The following is a 21,389-nucleotide window of genomic DNA, read 5'->3' as shown; positions in this document are numbered from 1 at the left end:
TTGAGACAGACAAAGTGTCTATGCCAGAGCTAGAGCATTTCTCTTCTCTGACAGCAAATACTGATTAAATCTTCTTAGTGAAACACAAGCAACTAGAATCCACCTTCTCAGCCATTCACAGTGGAAGAGATGCCCGATTCTGGCATGCTCTTTTTTCATTGTCAAGCAAAAATAAACAAATGTGGCTAAATTTTGTAGGAAATTTCCACAGATGATTGAGTTGGTCCCACTTCAACTTTATTTGAAAGATTTCTTATCATTTTCTGAATTATCTCATTTACCTCAGAAAATATCTAACTAGGTTATGATCACACATATAGAAAAATGGGCAAAGACAGACACTGGACAAGCCAAGAGAACAAAGTGGGCTTTGCACTCCTTGGCAGGAAGGCCTGGAGCTTTTTCTAGGGGAGAACACTACGTGGGGTGTGGCTTTGTGTGCAACAGCACTGGTGACAAGAGGTGTTTCTAAAAGAGATGGTAAATTATAAAATAACAATAGTCTTCTTGGAACTTGATAAATTCCTTAATAACCAGAATACCCAGTATAAAAAAAAGTAGAATATCCAAATGACTTTTGGATTCTAATCAGTGGAGGAGGAAGAGGGAGAAGTGAGGGTTACTCAGTAGTCTAGTTAAATATGATTTGTCATTTTGTGTGTAGTTCTCTCTCTCTTTTTCGGGCCACACCCATTTGATGCTCAGGGGTTACTCCTGGCTAAGCGCTCAGAAATTGCCCCTGGCTTGGGGGGACCATATGGGATGCTGGGGGATCAAACTGCGGTCCTTCCTTGGTTAGCACTTGCAAGGTACACACCTTAGCTCTAGCGGCACCTCACCGGCCCCATGATTTATCATTTTAAATCTCAAGTATATGAGAGGTAGTCAACTATAGAGAACAGAAATAGCGAAGGGATAGGAAAGTATCTCTTAAAAAGTAAACAGTAGAGTCTCTTGGATCCCTGCCTGGACAGATGGTGGCCTCTCTGATTCCTTTACTGTACCCAGTTAGATGATAGGAAGAGTAGCAGTCCTCAAATGTGCATGGCTGGAAAACCAAGGAAAGTCAAAGAGATAAAGCACAGCAAACACTATAAATAAGAGATGAAATGTAAAGCACTGGCAACACACCAAAAAGAAAGCAAAGGACAAAGAACAACATCAGGCACTACTAGACAAACTAAAGAGGACAGCAAGTAACAGTGGTTTCACAGACGGTGAGGACCAGAACAATAATAGACCAATGTGGACCAAGGACACTATACATGGAACATTGTGGAGCAAAACCAGTGAGGACACAACCTGAGATCTAGACATAGAACGAATATCTGAGGAGCCCAATTACCTTCTTAAAAGTGTTGAGTAAATAACTCTCATATCATAAATATCTAGCGTTTTAGATGCCAATTTTTCATACAGTAACTCCAGGACTTACTCAAGAGTTAGCCAGATAACACCAACATTGTCCCCTCAAAAAATATATATCCTAATTAGAAATCTGGGAGGCATAAAACTAATGGTTGTGTCTGTAGCATTTGTGCTGATCTGAATGATAGAGTTTGTTTTTCATTTTTAATCACCCCTGTCACAAATATAAAATTTCTAAAACTCAGTTACCCAGCTCTCTGGATTTCATAAGCAATTCGCCAACATAAAAGCTCCAATTTTATAATAGTTATCAGCACTGTCAGCTAGTTGCTGAGAGTTATTGAGATGGGCGGACTTGGTTTGAGAGGTATTGCTTCTGAGAGTCATCTGCATAATTGCAGAGCTTTCTAATCCCCTTGGCAGACCCATAATTATACCAGGAGAAATTGAGGCTCTTTGCTGCTGGGCCAGTGGTAAGTGGCAGCACATATTTCCCTTACAATTCTTCCTGAAGACCAGCACTAGATCTCACTTAGAAAGGAAAGCTTACCTAGCCGCAGGCCCTAGTCTCTCCTGCCTGCCAGCATTAGTGACTATGTGCGGATGGAATTTTCTTCCCCACCCCCAAACCTGGGAATGTACAAATTGGCTAATGAAGAAACAGAGTAATCTCCTGCCCACTGTAGTAGCCAGACAAGAATGACAACTGAGAAATGGACTTTTTTTTTTTTTAAAGCTGAATGAGAGAAGTAATTTCCAACCCACTGAGTTCTAAAAGGCCGCTTTTCATCCCTTTGGGGAAGGCGGAAGACATGCTTAGTGAACACCGGTGTGCTTTTGACAGATTTATTGACAAGACCCACCAGCTAGGGTAAGTGCAGGGATACACCATTGGTTGACAAATAGAAGACTATGGACTCCCGACAGGGTTCCAGGACCTCAAAAAACAGTGGGTAGGCTTAGAAGATCATGTCTGCTGTGTATCGGTATCAGGAGAAAAAGCGTTAAAAGCATTTCTCAAGTTGAAAGAGAAGCACAACTTCAAAAGCAAGGTGAGTAGCTGCCAGTAGGTCTGTCCTTGCTGGAGATGCTGTGCTCTTCATCTCTGACTGACTCTGCACTGGAAACAGAGCACAGCTCTCTCTTTACTTCTGTTGTAATGTTCTAAAGCACGGCCTCTAAAAACTGTTTATACTCACAATGTTTTATACACTTAAGAAATAATGCACAAGTCAGAACAGCCAAATCAACTCATTCATTGCACGGGTCATTTTGAACTAAGTTTTGGTTGTTACATGTTTGTCCTTTTACTGTTCTCTAATTTTCTACAACTGGCAATCTGCATACTCAGTTATGCAATATCCTGTATGCTTGCATAGTTTAAGAAGTTTGGGACCAAAGGACACGGTACACAGGAATTCCTGTTGAAATTTCCTTTGGGTCTGTAAAAGAGGGTAATTGATAGGAAACTGATCAACTGTGCACTAACCTCAGTGTCATAGCAATGAAAGATACTATTAGGGCCAGAGAGATAATACAGCAGCTATCTTGCCTTGCACGTAGCCGACACAGAGCAGACTTGGGTTTGATTCCCAGCATCTTGTATGGTCCCCCGAGCCAGGAGCGATTTCTGAGCATAGAGCCAGGAATAACAAACACCTAAGCACCACTGGTTGTGCTCCCGCCCCCGCCCAAAAATAGAGAAGGAAAAAAGAAAAGAAGAAAAAGAAAGAAAGAAAGAAAGAAAGAAAGAAAGAAAGAAAGAAAGAAAGAAAGAAAGAAGAAAGAAGAAAGAAAGAAAGAAAGAAAGAAAGAAAGAAAGAAAGAAAGAAAGAAAGAAAGAAAGAAAGAAAGAAAGGGAGGGAGGGAGGGAGGGAGGGAGAGAGAGAGGAAGAAAGAAAGAAAAAGAAAGAAAAAGAAGAAAAAAAAGAAAGAAAGAAAGAAACAAAAGAAAAGAAAAGAAAGGAAAGAAAGAAAGAAAGAAAGAAAGAAAGAAAGAAAGAAAGAAAGAAAAGAAAAAGAAGAAAGAAGAAAGAAAAGAAAGAAAGAAAGAAGAGAAAGAAAGAAAGAAGAAAGAAAGAAAGAAAAGAAAAGAAAGAAAGAAAAGAAGAAAGAAAAAAGAAAGAAAGAAAGAAAGAAAGAAAGAAAGAAAGAAAGAAAGAAGAAGAAAGAAAAGAAAGAAGAAAGAAAGAGAAAAAGAGAAAGAAAGAAAAAGAAAGAAAAGAAAGAAAAGAAAGAAAGAAAGAAGAAAAGAAAGAAAGAAAGATAAGAAAGAAAGAAAAGAAAAAAGAAAGAAAAAGAAAGAAATAAGAAAGAAAGAAGAAAGAAAAAGAAAAGAAGAAAAGAAAGAAAAGAAAGAAAAAAGAAAGAAGAAAGAAAGAAAGAAAGAAAGAAAGAAAGAAAGAAAGAAAGAAAGAAAGAAAGAGAAAGAGAGAAAGGAAGAAAGATAGATAGATGTTACTGTCTATAACATTTTACATCTTCTGGCCAAGATTACAGGGGGTACAGTGCTTTGCATACAGTCAGTCCGGTTCTATCCTCAGCATAGTATATGGTTCTCCAAGCAGGAACTATTTGATCACAGAGCCAGGAATATCCCCTGAGCACTGCAGCCCAAACTCCCCATTCCAAATATTTTACATATTCAAAAGATAAAAATATATTAAATCTCTGACTTTACTGGATTCTGGTGAAAAGGAATGAATGACAAAGCACAGCCTACATGTTGTATTCTACCTAAACTAGACAGGTCAGAAGCCTGATTTCTTCTCAGGTAGAATATTGATATCTCTAGTCCATCATTGAATACAAGTGGTTCTCAAGGGTTGATGTACCCTCTGAATTTAAATGGACATAGGGGAACCTGGTCCAGATCCTAAACACAGCCTGACCAATAAAGAAGGAAGGTATCTAGGCAAGTCACTGTGCATTTTAGAGTCTGTTTCTTCATCTGTCAACAAGGAAAGTCACATTTAAGAGTCAAAGCTATGTTGAAAAGTAAGGGACAAAAACAGTGAAAATAACACAAATGCACTAAAAAACACATTTCATAATGGCTGCTTTATAATAAATGCTCAATGAGTGTTAACTCCCTTCCAGGTCTTTACACATTTGAATTAGAGGGCCAGGGAGGTAATATAAACAGTTGACTTCATTTCAGTTGTCTTGCAGTTGCAGTGGTAGATTTAACTGAACCATGGTCAATCTGTAAACAGGCTTCTTGTACTGTTTGCTAAAGGAACTCATTCTAGGTAAAAGGAATAGAGATTGGCAGGCATAAAATTTGTTCAGAGCAATTGCCTTCTTTCCAGCGCCTTCCAGGTCCCAGGACAAAACGTTCTGATGTTAACTCCCTAAACATTCACAAGCAGAGGAACTATTAAGGTGCATTTGTTCTTGACATCCATTTTCAGTACAAAAAGCATCATCAGTGACTCCCAAAGAAACATGAAGGGGGTGAGGCAGAAAGGCAGAAGGAAATGGCCAGATGGAAGAGAACAGTTAAGGTACTCAATTATAACAACAAAAAAATCTCGCCTTTGTGCCAGGACACTTAAAAACAAAATTCCTGCCAGTGTTGCAAGTTACTTTCTTCTTAGCCAATTGGCTGCCTATTTGATGGAAGCAGAGATTCAATAATGGAAAAATATAAGCTTTTCCTGCCAAATGGGGATGATCAGAAATGCACTAGAAGCAAACTGCCTTTGTAATGCAGGTCCCAGTTACTCTCTCCATGTGGTGCTCATTGAATTTACTCAGTTCATGTCCTTGGAATTTATTTCTCTAACAATTAATGCTGTCAATTCCACCTGCAACCTGAAAAAAAAAATGGTAGTACATTTGTTCCTCATCTCTCCACATGCAACAACTGAAACACTGTTTTCATGCTCCAGAAAATAAAAACATGGTTGAGTTGATCCACTTCCAATATTCCCAAATAATTTAACTATGAATAAAAGCATATGAGATTTTTCAAAAGTAAAGATGGTTGAATGCCATTTGGACTTAGGGGTATGCATAATTACTGGTTCAGAGCAATGATTCTCTCCATATTTTAATGCTTATCATAAATGCCTCATATAAGACTACATGCAAGTCTTTTAGGGTCCTACATTGTTATAACCCCAATGTCTTCTGTAGCATCAATGGCATAGGTGTAGGGAAACTGATGCAAGATAAAGTTGACTACCAGACAGATTCTGTCAATTGACCTTTTCATCTAATTGGTCTGAATGTCCCATTAAAGACATGTCCTCCCACAAATCCCCCCAAAACCCATAAAAACAACCAGACACAGTTTAGAAGAGTGTGTCAGATGGCTATAATGGTTTAAAAAAAGTCCATTAGTCACATGACCAACTACAATCACAGGTCTGAAAGTTAGGAGGTCATACTGACAGGCAATCAAGAAACAGAGAGAGATAGAGAGAGAGATGAAAGAAAGAGAGAGAGAGACAAAAAAAGAGAGAAAAAGAAGAAAAATGTCTGCCACAGAGGCAGGCAGGGGACAAGGGAGAGGGCAAGAAGAAGTTGAGTTATAGGTGGTAAGAAATGTGCACTGATAAAAAGCATTGCACATTGTATAACTGAAACTCATCATGAACAACTTTGTATATATCACAATAATTCAAATAAAGAATTTATTTAAAAAAATTTTAAAGTCAAGATTGCAGAAAGTACTATCAATAAATAAAGATTACTAGAAATACAGACAGCAGAGACAATAGATCTTTAATATAAACAAGATAAACATATTATTGAATATTAAATAAATCACACATTTAATGTTTCTGAAATTTTAAAAATAAATCATTATTATTAGTTATTATGTTTTTTAGGGCTACATCTATTTGCCCATGGAAGTGAAAACTTTGGTTGGGGGAAGGAATGAGAGCTACATTCAAACCCATAAATTTTCAACTAACTGAAGACAATGACTTTACTTCACAAAATTTTCATCAAATCTGATTTGGGGTCAAATTTTCAGATCTGCCAAAGAACTGAGAGCAGTCTTGAACCTATGAAATGATCCTAGCAAAAGATGCCAAACAAACGTCTGCATGAAGAAAGAATATTAAGAGCCTCAAAGGAAAGAACTATGATTCTTTTCAATTCTATGGTCCTCACTGAATATGATGGAAGGGCCCGAAGGATAGGCGACAGACAACTCAAACCTCTCAGCCAGTTAGTTCTCTACATTGAACACTATCATATGTTGCTACAACTCAAAAACATAAAATTGTGCCTGATAAGTGTTTCACTCTCGCAAGCCCACATAAATGATCAACTTGCTTCTGTTGTTCACTTTGACTAGTTTGAGAGAATGTCCAGTTACTGACACCTTTGCGTTAGGAGACATGAGGAAAACGAGGCATAAATGATCAAAAAGAGCAGAGTAGAAAAATAAGTCTGCAAACTATACAGCAGGAGCTTGGGTTGAAGATATTCAATCCAGAATGGAGAGGGATCCTCACAGATCATTGATTTTATTGCAGCTCCTAGGAAAGAAACTGCAGAGCAAATTCTAATAATATATAATAAGCAACATAACCATGCCTTCAACACCAGTGGCTCCAATGTTTTCATTGGTCTAAATCATAAAGAACAGCAGTTCTTTATTGTGACTAAATATCTTTTTAGTCAAAACCTTTTGGGGTCGGAGCAGTGGCACAAGTGGTAGGGTGTTTGCCTTGCACGCAGTTACCTAAAACAGACAGTGGTTCGATCCCCTGGTGTCCCATATAGTCCTCCAATCCAGAAGCGATTTCTGAGTGCATATCTGGGAGTAACCCCTGTTTGGGTATGGCCCAAAAAACAAACCAAAACAAACAAACAGCAGCAACAACAACAAAAAACCTTTCCTTGGGATCCAAGTGTTAGCACTAATGTTTCTTTTCTTGAGTCTTCTTGTCCTTCTCTTCCTGATCATGCACAGACACACACAACAACAAAATAGGTGGGGGAAAAAAAGAACCCTCCCTCAAAACCCAGACTTAAAAGTCTTCGCAAATGGAATAAGAAAAAGAAATTTTCTATCCGTGAGCTCTAAAAACTGAAAAGTAAAGGGAACATTTTAAACCCAGAAAGTGATGAAATAAAGAGAAAGACATCAAGTCTACCAAAAAGGTGTTAAAATATTTTATTTGTTTGGGGCTGTAAAAAAAGAAAATAAATCATTAACATGACTGTCAGAATGCCTCAAGGATAGGTACATTGGCTAAGGCTTGGCTATAAATGTTGTAGAGAGTAATAAATGACTTGGTTGTTTCTTTAACATTGTCCTGGTTGAGTCTTCCTATTTCAACACAGGAACCCCAGACAATCATTTTTCTACTCTACTGGGCACATAGGAAAGCCTGCCCTATACCTGCAAACAGCCTTCCATTCAACACTGACCCAATATCAGAAGTTGCTAGAATTATAGGACGACAATTTATTCTCTTCTCAGGGCTCCTAATTGTTTCTTATCTACATATTTTTGTTTGTTTTTTGTTTTGTATTGTTTTGTTTTGGGGTCACACCCAGCAGCGCTCAGGACTTACTCCTAGCTCTATGCTCAGAAATCGCTCCTAGCAAATGTGGGGGACCATATGGGATGCCGGAATTTGAACCACCGTCCTTCTGCATGGAAGGCAAATGCCTTACCTCCATGCTATCTCTCTGGCCCCTCTTATCTACATATTTATTAAACAGATGTTTTTTTAGTTCTTATTTTCCTTGGGTCCAGGGATTCAAGAGGAAGGAGACATTTCTTCCACAAGGAGTTCAGTCTAGAGTCTAAAGGGCCAAGGATTAATTCTGATGTTTAATGATGTGTTTCTAGAGCTTGAAAATAGAGTAAGGTGACACAGTAGCTATTTTTAAAAAAAGCAACTGTTGATCTTCTTTAAACCCAGGCAGGATTACTTCAGAATTTGTAAAAAGAGGTAAGATTTTCAACTAACCCACAAACCTGCATTTGACATTTTTGTCTTGAAGAGTTTCTTACTATTTTCTACATGTGATGGCTAGACTAAAAAGACAGCTCATACTCAAACAAAGCTTTTTAGCATTTGTAATGCATACAATGAACAGCTTGGAAATAAGGTTTTGTCATGAAATAGTACAAAACACATGTCAATATTGATCCCTATAATTATCCCAAACCTAGATTGGATGCAGTCTCTCATTTGTTATCCTAACCATGGACAACAGTGCCACAAACCATAGCATGTGAGGGGACAGACAGTATGTGTAAAAAGAAGGTAGGTCCAGATCCACCTAATATTATTATGTATGCAAGTAGGTTTTCTTGGGTTAAAAAGCTCTCTAGTATCATCACAGGGTCTTAAAGAGACTTTAAAACAGACAAAGGAGATAGCTTGAGCTTGAGCATATATGAGGTCCTGATTTTGATTTCTGGCACCACATGCCCCTTTACACAAGAAATAGAACAAAATTAGGGGGCTGTGGATCATGTGAATGACCTGATTTGACCCCAGCACTACATGGTCAGGTGGGGCCCTGGAGACCCCAGAGCACCACTGGAGTACCATTTGTGGTACTGGCTATTGGTACCACAAGTCAAACAGCCTGGCTACTCATACCATCATTTCACATGGATCAGTGACATGACTACTTTAGAACATAGCAGACAATGCAATTCTTCAAATATACACTGGTTGAAAACTTAAAGCCAGGAAATAGCCTTCCAAAATACACACAGATCCATGTCCAAGTATGTTTATGTTATTCATAAACAGGAAGCATGGTGTCAGAGTCCATTGTCTGAAGATTTTTTATTCAGTTAAAAGCATTATGGGCCAGGCTGGATGACTCAGGGAGAACAGTTATGATGGGATGAGTAATGTTCTCTTGAAATGACTAGTTAGGCTAAAAGCAGTTGTTCATTACCTGACAGAACAGGTTTCTTGGGCTGGCCAAGAACAGAACAAATAAATCAATGCCACCTTCCTCCCTGCATCTTAAAGCTCTATGTTTAAAGTCTGTCTTTCAGCTCAGAATTCAAGAAAAGCCATCAGAAAGATCACTCTCCAGGCTGCCTCTGATGATATAGGGATCAGAGAAGTAGGTGAGCAATGGCAGAAAGGTCATTTCTAACTTTAACGGAGTAAGATGCTATGGAAACACTGTCTGGTTCTTTATGGTTGGTCATTGCCTCAGGTGATATTAGAGATCCTTCATACACGATAAACACAATTATCAAAGCAGAGAAAATGTACATGAAGACAAATAAAAGCAAAAACTTCTAACATGGCAATTCATTTTAAAGACACAAAAAAGAGAACCTTCCTTTCAGAGTCCCAACTCAGGGAACAATTTAATTAATGTTTACATGAATGCAAGTAATGCCCTAATTAATCTGAATCCCCCCTCCACATACACCCATTAGACCAACTAATTTCCATACTGCATTACTTGAATTTACCCTGTGGAGGAAAATTTGTTAAAGATACCATTTAATTGCAAATAAAATGGTAATAAAAATGGTAAAGGAAATAAACTGACTTGCTTATTTGAGTACTGCTGAGTATTATATATGTTTCTGACATGTGACTTGGGCAACAATCTGTTTGGATGTGTTGCTGAGTTCCAAGATAAAACTTAAGTAAAAGGCTTGACCACACACCTGATCAAAGCATGCCTGGAGTTTAAACACACAAGGGAAGTGAGGCCTCTGTGATCAGAGTGTGTGTTCGAAGATTCACTATCATCCTAACACAGTTCATTTATAGCCTGTCAGCTATACCACACTACATATGCAAAACAGAACTGTCCGCCCAAAGTAAATGCTTTTTTATACCTAGTATGTACCCACCTTTAAAGATGGAAAGAGGGGAACACAGTTAATGAGTTGGTGGAAAAATGTTCATAGTTTAAATATGGAAAGTGATTGTAGTGAGAATAAGAGAATCATGCAGGGGCTTGTCATGTTTAGACTCAGAGTTTCCCTCTCTTCTAGAGTCTAAGATAATATTTCAAGAGTCACTTAAGGATAAATTTGAAATGATGTGCTTTTAGGTGGACTCTGGGTAACTCTGGGAACTAGAAGACAGTTACTAATAAGCCTGCAATGGTGGACTTGGAGTTGACTGAGCTAAGCAAGGTGTGAGTCTGCATTTTAATACCATTTAAAAAGTCCTCCTCCAGCTCTGTCCTTCTCACCTATAACCTTCTTAGAGCAAGTTTCTCTACAATAAAAATTCTTTCTATGTATTTTTTGTTAGGCAATCTTCTCTCCTAGGTGAAAAAAGGAGGGGCTTACACAAACTCTCAAGTATTGGCTTTCTATCACACCAGCCAAAAAACCAACAAGAATGGGGAACAATGAAACCCAGCAATTCCAGTGTGAATTGAAACTGCAATGAACACTAGAAAACACCATGTCTGAGAGTCTGAGGCATCCTCTATGGGGAAAAGGAATAAACTGCCTGCTCTGGAACCAAGAGAGCTTCTGCATGCCTGAGAAGACTTTGTACTGAGTTAGCTTTCTTTTTTTTTTTTTTTTTTTTTTTTTTTTTAGTTTTTGGGTCACACCCGGCGGTGCTCAGGGGTAACTCCTGGCTCTATGCTCAGAAATAGCTCCTGGCAGGCACGGGGGACCATATGGGACACCGGGATTCGAACCAACCACCTTTGGTCCTGGATCGGCTGCTTGCAAGGCAAACACCGCTGTGCTATCTCTCCGGGCCCCTGAGTTAGCTTTCTAAGTACAGTAAATCATTCTGATGCCCACTGTTCCAAACAGTCCAATCATCTCTCACAGCCATTCACTCCCATAGCCTTCTTTCTGGCACATCCATTCCCCTAAATAGACAATAGCAAAGCCAAAGGCAAGCTGATGTTATCAGCAAAAGCTATGACAAACCATAGGTTTTTGGTATTCTTGGTTGTCCAAACCAGAGAGAGCTGAAAGTCTATTGGCTGGAGCATCAACAGTAGCAATTAGGTTTATAGCTAGGGGAAAAAAATCCAAAGGCCTTGGGAACAAAAGAAGCCTGCCAGCTGTATGTATTCTGGTATAGAAGATCATAAAGGCAGACAGCAGGGAATCTCTGCTGTAGAGACCAACAGGCCAGGCTGCAAAGTCTATGCTAGGGGGTCAACTGCCCTAACTGATTTTTAAAAAAGGGAAGCATGAATTCTAAAAGGATATAGTACTTAGCGTAGGACAAAATTATAAACTCTTTAAGAGTGACTATAAATAAAGAATTATAAAGATAACAGGCTCCATCATCAAGTAGAAAGCATCTCTATGATTTCTTGATATTGAAGAAATCTAAGGGACTCCCTGGTATGAAATGAAAAGAGATGGTGGCAAGACAAAGTAGCTAGCTGTGGAATTTCCACAGTCCCTCCTCACCCTGCCTCACCTGCCTTCTCTGTTGGAGTTAAGACACCCAGAATACCTATCTTCCAGTTCAGATTCTAACAGGAATGCTTGTCATGGTAAATATGCAGGTGTTTATATCTGTAGAAGCTGTGAGGAAAACTGTCGAAGTCACTAATCTGACTCTATGCAGGAGGATGAGGTCAGGAGGCAATAATGAACTGTAGACTCAGGGAAAAACTACAGGTTTGATGCTGCTACATGACTAGTAACAGCCCAAAATCTTAGCATTCTAGCCTCCCTCTCTCCCACATTTGTGTTGAATGCAAAGTAAGAAATGATCATGTGGGAATTTAAGTTTAACCCTTACTCCTTAAACATATTCAAAAGTAATGAATCAAAGGAAGGGCCTTGGGCCCATTATGAAGAGAGAAGTACCATGGGTCACTTCATCTAGACCATTAAGATCAACTTAGAAATGCCAATGAATTTCATCACTTTCTGCACTCTGATACTACGAGAGTAAAGAAAATTAAGCCCACAAATACTGTAGAAAGGCTGGCTGCTGCTTCTTTCCCTCTGGTGGGCCTTAAACAAAGAATTAAATAAACCAAACATTTTTTTCCAGTATAGCTGAGGCTTTCTGATTACTTGAAGGTAAGAAAAGGAGGATTTTTCAAGAGAGGCATTTTTAAATGAGAATTCATTCTCCAAATTCAGTACCACCCAAAGAGAGACATTCTGACTAGAACCCACCCCTCCCTTCCTCAGGCCCAGAATTACTCTGTCCTTGGAGCCAATGAGTATCTTTGTTATCTAAGATTTGGATTTCCTGTAGTAAGATTAAGCCCAATTTGGTCATGTGGGTCTATGCAAAAAAGTATATGCCCATCTCCATAAAGCAAGTCCCCAGCCTCTAGGAAAAAAGCATAGAAAAACTATGCTCCTCCTAAGAGTCAAAAAGAATCATTTAATTTCCATTGATGAGAGGCATTTGGGGATCACACATACTCTGCAGCCAGCTCTCCCTGGGTGGAATCCCACATCTGTTGCTTAGCTTTATAACACTCAGAGAAGTTACTTAACCCATCTTTGCCTTAATGTTCACCTATGACTGTGGATTAAAAACAAGTGCAACTAGGAGCTGAAGAGATAGTACAGTGAGTAGAAAATATTTGTCTTGCATATGGCAGACCCAGATTTAATTCTCAACATCCCATATAGTTTCCTGGCCTTGTCGGAGTAAGCCCAGTTGAGTACAACCCAAACCAAAATGAAAAAAAAAAAAATTGGTTCCACTCATAAGATATTCTTATGACCAAGTGCATTATGATAAGAAGAAAAATCTAAAATTGTGTTTGGAGGGACCAAAAAGATAGTACAGTGGGCAAAGACCCTGCCTCACCTTACAGCCCATACCAGTTCAATCCCTGGCATTCATTCAATCCCCTTCATATGGTTCCTAAGCACTGCCAGGAATGATCCCATAGCACTGAATCATGAATAAACACTGAGCAAGGCTGGGTGTGGCTTAGAAACAATAAGAAAAAAAAAAGGTACTTGGCGCAGAGTAAGAGCAACTTTTATGTTTGCCAACAGGATTAATTTTTTCATAATATTTTTGCCATGCTAAAGGAAGTCTCTTTTTCTCTACACATCTCAAACAGACCAGCACAACCATGCTAACTCCAAGATTTTTTGAAGGTAAAATGAAATAATTTTACCATAATTTAGATCCATAGATTGTAACAGGATGCAAGACACTTGTCTTACATGTAGCCAGCTCCAGTTGAAATCCCAGCACTCTAGTGCTGCCAGAGGTTACTCATGAGCAAAGAGCTAGGACTAGCCCCAGTATACTACACCAAACTTCCCAAATAAGTAAAACAGTTTGCTTTCATAATACAACTAGGTAGATATGACAAGTATAAAAGACCATGAGTTCTTTGTTGTTGTTTTATTAAATGGTGAAGTTTATTTTTGACCCTTTCCTCTTAAAAGTAGACTGCTCCTGAGATCAAAGAAATGAGCAGCATTCATTTCTGTCCTCTGGTGGGAAAGTTTATCATGTAAAGCTGCCTAAGTGAGCTTACTAGAGAATGAGATTGTACATGAGAGTTGAGTCATCCCAGCTAAAAATCCGCAACATCAATCACCTTGCTGAGCATAGTGACACAGTTGACCCTGCTTGAGACTTGTGGAAGAACACACCACCCAAGCCAAGCCATGCCCAAACCGTTGACCCACAGAACCACAAGCAAATGAAATGGTTGTTGTTTTAAGCCAGTAAATTTGGGGTGTTTCATTATTACACAATACATATCTGATACAGAGCCCAACACAAACAAGGCTTTATTATTTACAGTGTTTCAAACACAAACACACATCCAATCCATTTGTACATTTGCCAACAGGGTTTACCAATACCACATGTTGCTACCAAACTCTCATCCCTCCTACCTAGGGCCAATGAGGCCACTGTAGTGAACAAATAAGAAAAGCTAAAGTCGGGGCTGGAGAGATAGCATGGAGGTAAGGTGTTTGCCTTATATGCAGTAGGACGGTGGTTCGAATCCCGGCATCCCATATGGTCCCCCCAAGCCTGCCAGGAGCAATTTCTGAGCCTAGATATAGGAGTAATCCCTGAGCAATGCCAGGTGTGACCCAAAAACAAACAAACAAACAAACAAAAGCTAAAGTCATAAGAACTAGAAGACAAGGATGCAAATTTTGTGTACCAAATCCAAATTAAGTTTTTGCAAAGAAGACGGAGATGGGAATGGAAAATTTTGTTCCTTTTAGTCTGTAATAGAATATAGTCAAGAAAAGTCAAGAATTCACTTCCTGGGAAGAACTTTATATCATGGCTTTGGGCTACTATAGGACAATGTGAGTAGACATTTTTAATGTGTTGTACCCAACTATGGTTGGTGATACCAAGGCCAGGATCACTAAGTAAAAATCAACCAGATTCAGTAGAAAATGGTCCTGCAGTCCTCCAGGTTTGTATGACACTCCAACTCAATATATTTTTTCTTCCTGACCAAAACAGAACAATTCCAAGTAATATTCAAGCTTGAACTTTTTTCTGTGACCCTGGTAAAAAAAAAAAAAAAAAAAAAAAAAAACCTCTCTTACTCAACAGCATTGGGAGTTGAGGTAGCAAATATCAAATTCCATAATCCAGTTTCTCTCATCTGTAACATGAAGAAAAATTAATCATCAACTTTACAGGAAAATCTATCTAAAATCTATTCCGAGAGACTTTGGAAACTAGTTTCTGTTCATTAGAAACAAAGTCATCACATCTAGATTAAGCGATCTTACTCATTGATTTGACCCAATGAGAGATTAAGTACTAAAGGCTACTTATCTATCTCATGTTCTTTAAACACAGATTTTGTGTCATCTAGTTCATGGGTGTGAACATGGGGAGAAAGTGGATGTCCAGAAATGAGAAGAGTAAGAATTATAATGTGATTAAGACACTTCTAAAAGCTCTCATTGTTTTGAAAAAACACAACCTGCTTGAAGCAACTCACAGTATCCTAACTGAGCTCTACCAAACCAGATGAATCAAGTAGAACTGTTCAAATTTTAAATAGGATATGTTCAGGAAACCACTTATTTCTTGGTACTATAATTAGTGACTGAATCTGAGTTTCTACAAATGAAAATGAAAAAGTACTATGCCCAGGGGTATGCAATTGATTTAAAGACAGCTAGATCTGGACCTTCTGAGCTGCAGGCCAGCAGGATTCCTGCTAGCCACTTTAGAGACCCCTCTTAGCTAACATGGTGTTTGTTTATAAAAGGATGAGAAGTAGATATCCCACTATTCTCACAATTCTGTCAGCAGATAGAATGTAGCTGTCCAATGACAGAGACGCTTAGCACTTATCAAACAGGAGCAACTCAGGGATACTATCAGCTCTTGTGGGACAGATTTAAGAGCTCCCTAATCACAGGCACTTCATCGAGTGCTCATTAGTCCTGAAAATAAGCTGTGAGAGCAAAGGCATAAGAAAACACTTAGGTTAAGCAAAGATTCCTAACTTAAATGCATAGTAACTAGGTGAACAAACTATACTCAAGAGAAAAGGCCCAGTAAAACATGCCAATGAATTCATGATTACAGTTGGCTTTTTTTAAAACAGGGTAATTATTTTTTTTATTTTGATTTGTAGGCCCAATATGCAAGTGCTCAGATGCTACTCCCAACTCAGTATTAGGGGATGGAGAAGCAGATGTAAGCTTCCTGCCTGCAAATAGTTGCCCTGTTGAGCTTTACTTCTCCAGCATTAAAACTAGATGTTTGTATTCTTGATTCTTATTTCTTAATTTTTTTGAATTTTGGGCACCTCAATGCAGAAGAGATAGAATGTTCATGGTAGTAGATATTCTATCCATGCTAGAGGGCAAAAAAAACTAGGTGAGCAAGGATACAGTTGGAAGGCCACCAAAAAAAAAAAAAAATACCTGCTTGCAATAGGAAGATGCTAGAAAAGAATAAAGCTCTATATAAATGGTTTTCAAATTTGCTCTTTCTATAATATTGTCATAAAATATCAAATTAATGAGAGATGAACCAGTGAAACTAAAGTGGCCCTCATGTGTGTCAAACACAACATGGCCAGAAATTTATCAGCTATTCAGTAGGTTAAAGCCCCATGTCTGCCTTTTGGGAGTGGGAAGCTGTGATGATTTAACTTCTACCAACATCATTAATCTTGTTAAACCTCAGTTTCCTCAGTTATAAAAGGTGGTTATTAATGGAGCCATTTTTAGAGAGATACTGACCAGATTAAAAAAGAGATTACAATAAAATGCTTAGTCTAATACCTGGCAGCAAGCAGGAGCCAATAAATGTTAGCTTCCATGATGATAGTTAATATTAGGGTCATTATTTTTATTTCCATTGTGATTATGATGATGTTATCAGACAGTGATTATCCTAACTCTGTGTTTAATATTCTTGTTAATGAGGCCTTCAGGGTCCTTTCTGGGGAAGATAAACCCATGCTCTCCACCATCTTGGGTCTTCCATATTATTCAGGATTGCTAAGAGCAAACTCTTGAATTGAAGAATAGATTGTACCCTACCCAGGACAGCCAAAGGAAACAGAGATGATCACAAACAGATTCTCCCAGAATTGATCAGAGTAATAAAATGTCACCCTTTCAAAGGAATAAGGAGTAAAGCATCTTGGTAGATTCTGAAAAATTTTGCTTTATACTTGAAACCTACAACTGCCATTTACACTGTATATATTTGCTCTTCAGACAAGAAACACTGTATCCCCTTCAGCTTACTGGCTTAGTCATCTCACAACATTCTTGGAGGTTCCTTCTCTTGGCCATTAGCAGTAAGTCAGGAGGTTTGTTCCCAAGGCCCAAGGCTTCCAAGCTGGATGTCCTAACTGGAAAAAGAAATACTGGGCAGGCCACACTCTGACCTCATAAAAACAGTTCTCAGTCACTATCTACTAGGAAAAATAGAGACAGACCAATCAATCAAACCTAGTGAAACAGAATTTTTCTTTTCCCTCTTGTTTTTTGGGGGGACACATTTGGTAATGCTCAGGGCCTACTCCTGGCTCTGTGCTCAGGAGTTACTCCTGGTGTAGTTCCGGGGACCATATGATGTGCCAGTTTTTGAATCCATATAGACAGTGTGCAAGTAAAGGTCTTAAACACATTTAAAATCCAAAGAACTAAGTGGGCAGTAAATAAAAAGTCACCAGGAAAACACAAAATTTCTAATGTACCCACATGATGCTGTTACATCATCTTTTTTGGGCTAAAAGTTTCATCCTTGTTTGGAATAGGAAGTGGTTTCAATCTTAACATCCAAATATCCTAGGATGGCAAGTGCTGGCTAATCATTAAGAAATAACCAGGTAGAGTTAATCATGGGCTTCAACCCCTATAGATATTTCTTTTCTTTTCTTTTTCTTGGGGGGGGTTGGTTTTTTGGGCCACACCCAGTGATACTCAGGGGTTACTTCTGGCAATGCACTCAGAAATCACTCCTGGCAGGCTCAGGGGACCATATGGGGCTCCAGGGATTGATCGAACCCAGGTCTGTCCTGGGTCAGCCACGTGCAAGGCAAGCCCTATCGCTGTGCTTTCGCTCCAGCCCCCACTATAGATATTTCTGAGCAACCAAGGAAGTTATTCTGAAGAGTCTCTTTTTTTACTGACTAAATACTTTCCTCAGTAAAGGAGGTAGATGTTTAGAAATGTCTAGAGGAGCAAAAGCCCCTCTAGATTATCAAAGGAGAAGCAGCAAACTCTGACTCAATGAATATGTACTCTTTGTGCCAGAAGACTTCCTCCTTGGATTTACCAAAATACACCCACCCTAGTCAACACCAGGCTTTCAAACTCATACCAAATTTAAAAAAATTAGGAAGAAACAGAGAACCTGGTACACCACCAAAGGAACAGGCAGAAACAGAGACCCCAGACATTCAAGAGTCCATGTAGATCCTGGATACAGAATAAAAACTTGGAATGAAAAAGGGTGGAATGAAAAGCCGAAGGTAGGCTGCAATTGCTAAGATTCATACCTTAAGAGACAGTTACAGAGTGTACTTTCAGGCAGCTTTCTGGAAAGATGAAGGCTCTTCAATCCAAAGTGCCAAGCCTATAAGAACAAAAAGACAAGAACAGTGTGAATATTGGTATGGGTAATGAATCATATTCCTGAACAACTGAGATGTTCTTACAAAAAAAAAAAAAGTAAGTCTTAAGCTGTTTGAAGACTCTTCAGTATAAAACACCAGCTCTATTCTCAATCCAATTATATCAGATGTATGAAATCCTGGAAATCAAGTCAGGTGGGGCTAGTAAGTTTACAGAAAGTGAGCTAGTGTTTTAATCACAGCCCACATTTAGGCCCCATTGAACTGGGAGTGGTAAGAATTGGTAAATTCTTATATCTCATTACATCACATCCCTCCACAAAAGTAGCTGTTTCCCAAGGGGCTGGCAGCATCCTGTCTTTCTCTGACATACATCAGGGTGTGCTGACAGGTCAAGGCATTCACACGTTCACCATTTCCACACACAATGAAGACTTTATGGCATTTCTCAGCTCTGCTTTGGAAGGTATTCCTGCCAGCTGATGAAATCATGACATGAGGCATAAACTGAGGAGAGGTGGGAGAGAGTTGAAGTATTTCTCTTCATGCACACAAGAAGCAGATGCTAGAGACAAATTCCCCAGATTTCAGTAAATTCTGTGTTAGCTGTTTGTTTTTAGTCATGATGGTCACTTCTATCTATGAGCTTGACTGGACTGTGATGGTCAGTTTTGGGTCAAATACTAATCATATGGAGTTGTGAGGATATTTTTTAAATGTAATTTAATATTTAGCAGTTTGAGCTAGGTAGATACCCTCCATAATGGAAGGTACCTAGTCAATTGTTTAGGCCTTAAAGAAAAGGTTGAAATCCTCTTAGGAAGACCAATTCTGCTGCTAAATGGTGACATCTAGGCCAAAGAAATAATAGAAGTTAAGGTGAAAGTCTTGCAAGTTGCCAATCCTGGATAAAAACACCTCAGCCACATTTGGTACCCTGAGCACCACTAAGGTTAATTATTTAGCACAGAGCTATGAAGTCCTTAAGTACAGCCAGATGTGATTTCAAACTCCCGAAATTAAAAAAATAATTAAAAAAAAACCATGACATCAATCTTTCCTTGCGTCTTCAACCTATTAGATTGCACTGCAGGTTTTGGACCTATATCATTTGAATCAATTGCTTAAAATTGATCTTAAATTTCTCCCTCAACTCCCCTCTTATTCCTATATCTCCTTTATATATCTATGTGTGTATATATTCATGCATGTATATATGTTTATATTTGTAATTTTTCATACATTCTATTGGTCATATGCCATCTAAGGTAAAAAGTGGATGTGTTATCTTATATATAAATTGTAAAGACAATATAAAAGGAGTCTAAAAGAACATGAGTCAAATGTTTACAGAAATGCACTTTGTAAAGCATTAAATTAATAAATTTTATTCTGAGCATCCTAGTGGCCAAAGCAGAAAACAGACACATGGTGGTCACATTAAGCCTAAGATAAAATAGAGTGAATACAATTCTTAGATGTGATAACTTTTTTTCTTGTTATCAATAAATTTCTTCCAAGATTCTAGACAACCCTTCCATGAACAAATTCTTAAAGTATACGTTCTCATCCATATTGGAGAGTTGCAGAAAGTATACTCTAAGTATCCCACTAAGTATACATTGTAAGAAAACACCTCTAATATTTCTCACTATATCCCTTAATGTGAGGTTTGTTCCTAGAAACATGCACTGAGGTGGCTTAGCAAGGTTAAGGAGTGAGCCAGGAACAAAGAAATTTGATCACCAGACTGATTCAGTGAAAAAAAATTAGAAATTCTATAAGAATTAATGGACTTTATCCATTTCCCCCAATGATGACTTCTCCAACAAAATATTAGGGTAGGAATTAGGGTAGAATTGTCTGAAACTCTGGTCACTGCCAACAGATTGGGGTGATAAGTTTTTTCCATGGCTTATTAGGCAAATTCACAGAAAAAAACTTAAAAAACTTAAAAAATCTTGTCATACAAACTTATCAGCTCAGGTTATAGATATATACAAAATAGAAAGTTAATTTCTCATATATGCTGTGACATTGGAATAAATGTTTATTTTTTCATTATGATAAAATATATATGATTTACAATTTACCAAATGACACTATAACTATTTATGTATAATTCAATGACAGTATGCATAGTCACAATGTTGTACTATTATCATGCTTAACCATTTTAAGGACTTTATCATTCCAAGTAGAATCTCTGTTCCCATCCAATTCTTACCCAATTCTCCCACCCAACCCCATAGTAATCACCTTCTATTTTCTATCTGTGAGTTAGCCTATGCCAGGTAATTTATAACAGTAGAATTAGACAACAGTTTCCCATTTGTGTCTGTATTTCATCCAGTATGATTATCTTCAAAGTAATTCAATTCACATTGTAGGCAATTTCATTTATTTTTCTGACCGAAAAATACTCCACTACAAAAGTGCCACATTTTTTTTTATTGGTTCTGGGTTTAAAAAAAAAATCAACAATAATTATTTATCGTGTAAAATCCTTGTCTTTTAAGGCACTATGTTTTCTAAACTGAAGAGCTACTCCAAGAAAACAGTAATTATACAAATCCTAGTCTCAGAATCACAGGAGAAAGAAAACAAGCCTGTTCAATAATTTTTCTTGCCTAAAAGTTTAGAAAACAACCACATTTTTTTTTGTTTTGTTTTTCAGGCCACACCCATTTGATGCTCAGGGGTTACTCCTGGCTACGCACTCAGAAATTGCCCTTGGCTTGGGGGGATCATATGGGACACCAGGGGATCGAACCGCGGTCCTTCCTTGGCTAGCGCTTGCAAGGCAGACACCTTACCTCTAGCGCCACCTCGCCGGCCCCGAAAACAACCACATTAATTAATTTTTTACACTTAATGCTAAAATAAACTTAGAATGAACTAATATAGACTCAGTGTATACTGGAAACTTCATAGAGTGGTGCTTAAAATGTGCTTTATTGATGCTGACCCGGCTTTATCCCAAAAAAGCTGCTATTATGGAGAGACAGTAGCTTTTGCGTGTGCTAAAAGGAATTTTATTGGGG

General features: G+C 38.3%; 1 protein-coding gene across 1 annotated transcript in view; it reads right to left on the bottom strand.

Annotated features, from left to right (window-relative positions):
• The window catches only part of LYPD6B (LY6/PLAUR domain containing 6B), a 164,763-nt gene that overhangs the window by 60,590 nt on the left and 82,784 nt on the right, over positions 1 to 21,389 (bottom strand). Inside the window, exon 2 of the mRNA XM_049773049.1 lies at positions 18,271 to 18,347. The gene's annotated coding sequence lies outside the window, so the exon portion shown is untranslated. The remainder of the gene's footprint in view (positions 1 to 18,270; positions 18,348 to 21,389) is intronic.

The sequence above is a fragment of the Suncus etruscus genome, chromosome 5 (genome assembly GCF_024139225.1).
Source record: "Suncus etruscus isolate mSunEtr1 chromosome 5, mSunEtr1.pri.cur, whole genome shotgun sequence".
In the NCBI taxonomy this organism is placed as follows: domain Eukaryota; kingdom Metazoa; phylum Chordata; class Mammalia; order Eulipotyphla; family Soricidae; genus Suncus; species Suncus etruscus.
This window is presented reverse-complemented; position numbering and strand designations above follow the sequence as displayed.